The following is a 7,936-nucleotide window of genomic DNA, read 5'->3' as shown; positions in this document are numbered from 1 at the left end:
AGTATTTACTGAGTATCTACTATGTACCCCACATAGTCATGGATTAAAGAGATTCTTGCTTAGCTTCTGTATTAGGATTTCTCAACCTTGGTACTGTTGCCATTTTGAGCCAGATAATTCTTTGTCATGAGGCTGTTCCATGCCTGGTAGGATGTTTAGCAGCATCCCTGGCCTCTACACATGGGATACCAGCAGCACCTCCACCCCCAGTCGTGACAACCAAAAATATCACCAGAAGTCAGTGAAAAGATTTAGGGGAGGAGAGAGGGACGAAAAGGTAGAGCACAGAGGATTTCTAGAGCAGTGAAACTATCCTGAATGATACCATAATGGTGGATATGTGTCATTATACAATTGTCAAAATCCATAGAATGTACAACACCAAGAGTGAACCCTAAAGTAAGTCTCTGGGGACTTGGGGTGATAATGATGTGCCAGTGTTGGTTCGTTAGTTATAACAAATACGCCAGCCAGTCCCGTGTAGGCTGTTGATAGTGGGGGAGGGCAGAGGGTAATAGGAGAACCCTCAGTACCTTCCCCTCAACTGTGCTGTGAGCCTAAAACTTCTCTGAAAAATAAAGTCTATTAAATTTTTTTTATTTTAGGTGAAAAAATGTTTTCAAGCATTGCCAATTGTCCCTGGAGGACAAATTATTTTTCATCCTGTTATAGACATTATCCTGCTCACAACAATACATTTCTAAAAATTGTGGTAAAATATACACATTATAAATTTTACCATTTTAACCATTTTTAAGAGTCTGTTTCAGTGGCATTAAGTACATTCACAGTCTTCTGTGCCATCACCACCATCCATTTCCAGAACCCTTTCATCATCCCAAACTGAAACTCTGTGCCCATTAAACACTAACTCCCCATCCCACTCTCCCCCCAGCCCTGATAACCTCTCTTCTACTTCCTGTCCCTATGAATTTGACTACCCTAGGTACTTCATTTCAGTGGAATCCACAATATTTGTCCTTTTGTGTCTGGCTTATTTCACCGAGCATAATGTCCTCAAGGTTTATCCATGTTGTAACATGTGTCAGAATTTCCTTCCTTTTTAAGGCTGAATAATAGTCCATTGTATGGATACATCTCATTTTGTTTATCCAGTTTTCTGTTGATGGACACTTAGGTTGCTTCCATATCTTGGCAATTGTAAATAATGCTACTATGAATATTGCGGTGTATATATCTTTTCAAATTAGTGTTTTAGGGGTTTATTTGATATATACCCAGGAGTGGAATTGCTGGGTTGCTGGGTCATGTGACAGTCCTATTTTTAGTTTTTTGAGAAACCTCCATACTGTTTTCCACAGTGTCTGTACCAATTTACATTCCCACCAACAGTGTACGAGGGTTCCCGTTTCTCCACATCCTCACCAACATTCGTTATTTGTGTTGTTTTTGATGATAGCTCTTCTGACATGTGTAAGGTGATACCTCATTGTGGTTTCTTTTTTTTTTTTTTTTTTTTTGCGTTACGTGGGCCTCTCACTGTTGTGGCCTCTCCTGTTACGGAGCACAGGCTCCGGACGCGCAGGCTCAGCGGCCATGGCTCACGGGCCCAGCCGCTCCGTGGCATGTGGGATCTTCCCGGACCAGGATACGAACCCGTGTCCCCTGCATCGGCAGGCAGACTGTCAACCACTGCGCAACCAGGGAAGCCCCCTCATTGTGGTTTTGATTTGCATTTCCATGATGATTAGTGATGTTGAGCATCTTTTCGTGTGCCTGTTGGCCATCTACCTTTCCTCTTTGGAAAAATGTCTATTCAGTTCTTCTGCCCATTTTTAAATTGGGTTGTTTGATTTTTTAATGTTGAGTTGTATGAGCTGTTTATATATGTTGGATATTAATCTCTTATTGGTCATATCATTTGCAAATATTTTCTCCCATTCAGTAGGTTGTCTTTTCATTTTGTCAGTGGTTTCCTTTGTTGTGCAAAACCTTTTAAGTTTAATTAGGTCCCATTTATTTACTTTTGCTTTTATTTCCTTTACTTTAGGAGATGGATCCAAAAAAATATCACTGCGATTTATGTCAGAGAGTGTTCTGCCTATATTTTACTCTAGGAGTTTTATAGTAGCTGGTCTTACGTTTAGGTCTTTAATCCATTTTGAGTTTATTTTTGTAAATTATGTTAGAGAATGTTCTAATTTCATTCTTTTACATGTAGCTGTCCAGTTTTCCCAGCACCACTTACTGAAGAGACTGCCTTTTCTCCATTGTATATTCTTGCCTCCTTTGTCATAGATTAATTGACCATAAGTGTGTGGGTTTATTTCTGGGCTTTCTATCCTGTTCCATTGATCTATGTGTCTGTTTTTGTGCCAGTACCAAACTGTTTCAATTACTGTAGTTTTGTAGTATAGTCTGAAGTCAGGGAGTGTGATTCCTCCCTCTCTGTTCTTCTTTCTTAAGATTGCTTTGGCTAATCAGGGTCTTCTGTGTTTCCACACAAATTTAAAAATTTTTTGTTCTAGTTCTGGGAAAAATGCCGTTGGTATTTTGATAAGGATTGCACTGAATCTATAGATTGCCTTAGGTAGTGTGGTCATTTTAACAATATTGATTCTCCAATCCAAGAACATGGTATCTCTTTTCTTCTAAGTTGTCCATTGTATTGGTATATAGTTGTTCGTAGTAGTCTCTTAGTAGTAGTCTCTTCAATAAGTGGTGCTGGGAAAGCTGGACAGCTACATGTAAAATAACAAAACCTGAACATTCTCACGCTACCTGGCTTGAAAGTAAGAAATGAGGCAAGAACGTCCATGTGGAGACACCAGTACAGCTGCACGTGGTGGAGGTCCAGTCAGTGCTGGCCCTCCTCAGACCTGAAGCAGTCACAGTCACAGATGTTTCCAGTCTGGGCAATATCCTCTGGCACATGAAGTAGCTAGGGCCAACCCTGCATGGTTGCTGCCCAAGGTCTAGTCCCCTCCCCTTCTTCCTCTCTTACCAAATCCTGATTGGGTTTGGATGGTCACCTGCCTAGTAAAATATTCACTTCCCACATGCCCTGGCGGCTGGGCTTGGCCATGTGACCCAATTCTAGTCAAGGAAATGAAAGAGAAAATGTCCAGGTGAGGCTTCTTTTCTTAAATGGTTTTTTATTTTAGTTTTGGGATATGAAGACCTGTTTACATGATTTGAAAGTCAAGAGTATGAAATAAGGTACATTCACAGCGGTCTCACCTCCATCTTTGTCTCCCATACCTGTTCCTTCCTCCCCCTTTAGATGTAGATGTGTTTGTTTGTTTCCCTTGCAAATATAAGCAAATGTCTGTGTATTTCTTTCCTTATTTTTTACATAATAGGATATATATCAATATATCTATATCTATGTTGTTCCCCTTGTTCTTTTTTTAAATTTCATATTCTTGAATCTTGGAGATCACTCCATAGCTGTATGTGTAGTGCTTCCTCATTTCTTTTTTACTGCATAGTGTTTGACTGTGTGGCTATATTATGAATTATCCAAGCAGTGACTTATTGGTGGACATTTGGGTTTTTTCCAGTTTTTTTAATCATCAGTAATGCCACAGTGAATAATCTTATGCATGAGTCATTTTCTATTTATGCCTGATCCCATTTGGGGTAGATTCCTAGACATGGGATTGTTGGGTTGAAGGGTAATAACATATATAATTGTGCTCTATCTTGCCAACTTCTCTGCCATGGAGTTGTACCATTTTGACTTTGCAGACCTTTTTGTTTGCCCTTTGCTCTTTACCCATCTCCATTTCCAGTCCTCCACTGCCTACCACTGCCCTTCCTGTATGGGAGAAACATAAACCCTTCACCTGTGTAGCCCTGGTTATTCAGGTTCCTATAACTCACAGCCAAAGACAATCATAATCATTTGGATACTGAGTAAATCTAATTAAAATTATGTTATATTAATTGAAAAGCTTGTAAGTGATTAGTAAGTTGGTATGTACTACAGGCTTCACTGTCCAACATGGTAGTATTACTGGAAACATAACTCTACATGAGATTAAGCTTATCTAGCAAACAGTTAACCCAGTGTCACCACATAAGATGTGACCCGCCTCGGCTTTTTCTGTTATGGAAAAACCCACCCCCTGTGGCTTTCTGCCTTCTCCTCAGGATGTCTGTACTGTGGGAGGGGTAGCCTTTAGGTGTAGCCTTATACACAGTGCAAGTGTCTCTTTCAGGAATAGAATTTATACCCCCCCCAAAAAAATGTATGGACAAAATCAGAAAACACAATCACCGGAAGGATGATCGACGTGCTATGAAGAAGAGACGATTTCATCGACAATGCAGAAAATAGCCCAGCCCCAAAGATGAAGAGCACGAAAGAGGCAAGCTCAGAGGAAATTTCTGAGTAGACAGCCCACAGGCTTTGAGAAAGGGCCTTTCCACCTCTACTTCAGTTTTGAAGGGAAGAGCAAGGGCTGAGATGCAGAATGCAAGGAGGACGTTTGCAAGTTCCTGAAGCTTTGGGGGTTTTCACATGGTGTGGATGCCCATGTTGTGTGATCGGATAAAGTGGGATCATCTGTCAGCCTGTCTGTTCACATAGCTATGCTATTCATAGAAAATGTACATTTTCCCCCAAATAAATACCATATGCCTCTTCTCTTACCTAATTGGGTGTGTGTATCCTAGGGACCTGTGGCATGTAAGGGGAGGGGATCATGCCAGGTGACTCAAGTGGCCATTTTGGGCTCTCTTGTAGAACATGCTTCAGGATGAGAAGAGCAATAGGGAACCATATTAGTTAATAAATTTGAAATGAGGTTTGACTCCTGCCATCTGCAGCATCATGAGGAAGGAAGAGAAAGAAGATAGCACCATCTTTGGGGCTCCAAAGACACCATCGGTCACTCTTCATGACCCCCTCCATCCCACTGGCTCCTGGAGCCTGAGTTACACGGTCCCCCACTGTAACCCCTACCTCACAAGCACCACTGACACCCTTGCTCCCCTCTCCCTCACCAAGCCTGTGTCCACCCCTCCATGTCTACACCCAAACATTGCTGGGGAGAAAGACTCCCCATGTGGTTCCCAGGGCCTGGGAGGAGGGGACATCAGGAGTTACCAGTTCATGGTTGCAGAGTTTCAATTTGGAACAATGAACAAGTTCTGGAGAAGGATGGTGGTGATGGCTGCACAACAATTTGAATGGACTTAATGCCACCGAACTGTGCACTTGAAAATGGTTAAACCAGTAAGTTTTGTGTCATGTACATTTTACCAAAATAAAGAGTTAAAAACACACTCAGTGTTGTTGGCTGGTGTCACTTCAATTTCAAGTATACAAATAGAAAGAGGACATCTGACACGGGCCAGCAATCCTAATATATTGGGTTGGCCAAAAAGTTTCTTTGGGTTTTAACTAAAAGACACACTTTTCATTTTCACCAAGAACTTTATTGAACAACATATTCATCATTTTGTTCCACTACCTTCTGCAACTTCACAATTCCATCTTCCCAAAACTTACCTGTTTTTTTTTTTTTTAACTTTTTATCTTTTTGAGCAAAGAACTGTTCCAGGTGCCTTCTACAGTCTTCCAGGGAATTGAAATTTTTTCCATTAAGAGAATTTTGTAAAGACCAAAATAAATGGAAATCCAGAGGTGCAATGTCTGGCGAATATGGTGGATGAATCCAAACTTCCCAGCCAAGCTGTAACAGTTTTTGCCCGGTCATCAAAGAAACATGCGGTCTTGGGTTATCCTGATGGAAGATTATGCGTTTTCTGTTGACTAATTCTGTACACTTTTTGTCCAGTGCTGCTTTTAGTTGGTCTAATTGGGAGCAGTACTTGTTTGGAATTAATCGTTTGGTTTTCTGGAATGAGTTCATAATAGAGGCCTTCCTTCCAATCCCACCGTATACACAACATCACCTTCTTTGGATGAAGACCGGCCTTTGGTGTGGTTGATGGTGGTTCGTTTCGCTTGCCCCACGATCTCTTCCATTCCACATTGTTGTACAGTACCCACTTTCCATCGCCCATCACAATTTGTTTTAAAAACGGAACGTTTTCGTTCTGTTTCAGTAGAGAATCACATGTGGAAATATGGTCAAGAAGGTTTTTTTCGCTTAATTTATGTGGAACCCAAACATCAAAGCGATCCACATAACCAAGCTGGTGCAAATGATTTTCAACGCTTGATTTGGATATGTTGAGTATGTCGGCTATTTCCCGCGTGGTATAACATTGATTTTTCTCAATTAATGTCTCGATTTGATAGCTATCAACTTCAGCTGGTCTACCCGACCATGGAGCATCGTCCAGCGAGAAATCTCCAGCATGAAACTTTGTAAACCACTTTTGACACCTTCAGTCAGTCACAGCACCTTCTCCATACACTGCACAAATCTTTTTTTGCATTTCAGTTGCGTTTATACCTTTCTTGAAATAATAAAGCATAATATGTTGAAAATGTTGCTTTTTTTCTTCCACCTTCAATATTAAAATGGCTACACAAAAATTCACCAATTTTGATAAGTTCTTTTTTTAAATGCACACTGATATGACAACTGTCACAATACAATCTAATACAGTTGTTTCAAAAGAAATTAAGGACAACTAAGCACTATTAGAGCCATCTTACGGAAAAAAACCAAATGAACCTTTTGGCCAACCCAATACTTCCCTGGCTTTTTCACTTGCCCACTCTCCAAACGACTGTTTCACACTTGCTTCTGTCTCCTCCTACACTCTTACGCCTTTCCTCACCCTCAAGCTTCAATGAGAAAATGCAAAGCCATCTGATAGAAACCTCTTATCTTTCCATCAGCACCCCTACCACTAGCCACATTCTGCACCTTCTCTCCTGTTATTGGGGACGAAATGTCCTGCTCTTATCAAAAACTCCTCTCTGGGGTGAAAGGACTAGGGAATTATTGCTTAATGGTTAGAGTTTTGGTTTGGGGTGACGAAAACGTTTGGAAATAGTACAATCTAGCTGTACAATGTTGTGAATATAATTAATAGTACTGAAGTGTACACTTAAAATAGCTGAAATGACAAATATCATAACTATTTTACCACAGTCAAATTTTTTTTATTTTACTTGGGCTCGGATCCCACTCAAGGACTTTCTTCCTGCAGGATTCTCTCTTGCTCCCAAGCCGTCAACCTTTTTCAGCCTTTCTCTGTCTCCCCCTAGCCAACGCCCCCCGCAGACCACTGGTACCACCACACAAACATGTCCAGCCATCTCTTATCTTGAGAAAATGCCTGTGACCCTGGTCCCTCACCTGCTACTGCCTATACTCTGCTCCCTTCACAGCCATCCCCTTGAAAGTTTCTCCTCACCTCACCCACCCAATCAGCCATCCATCCTTCCCTATCCACAGGGACTGTCCATATAGAAGACACAGATGAGCTCTATGTCATCCAATCAAGCGACCACTCAGCCTTCTTGATACACTCCTGACTTCCATGGCACCGTCCTTTCCTACCTCACAGAGAGTTCCATCTGGATCTTTCTCTGGTTCCTCCTCTGCCTGCTAAAATGTCTCCAGGACTCTGTTCTGGCCGTCCTTCTCTTGTCCACTCATACAGTACCCCTAGGTGATCTCATTCAGTCATGTGGTTTAAATACCTATTTATGAAGATCAACATGCCCCAAATTCCCATACCCACATCTCCAACCCCTCCCTGGGTCTCCAGATTTTTACATCCTCCTGCCTAGCAGGCACCTCCACATGAATGATTTTCTGTCCCAAACCTTCTGTCCCAAGGCCCAGCTAAGGCCTTTCAAATGGCACCATTACCCACCCTGTCACTGGACTCAAATCATTAGTCATTTCCTTGATCCTTCTCTCCCTCACTTCTCACTGTTGATTTAGCAAGTGCTGTCAACTGTTCATCTGAAACATACCCCGAATCTGTCCACTTTTCTCCATCTCCATTCCCCCATCACCTGGACCACTGCGATAGCTTG

This window comes from Delphinapterus leucas, chromosome 18 (assembly GCF_059928025.1).
Source record: "Delphinapterus leucas isolate spDelLeu-1000000601 "Yukka" chromosome 18, BTC_Dleu_Yukka2, whole genome shotgun sequence".
Taxonomy (NCBI): domain Eukaryota; kingdom Metazoa; phylum Chordata; class Mammalia; order Artiodactyla; family Monodontidae; genus Delphinapterus; species Delphinapterus leucas.
The sequence above is the reverse complement of the archived record's forward strand: the minus strand, read 5'-3'. Positions refer to the sequence as shown.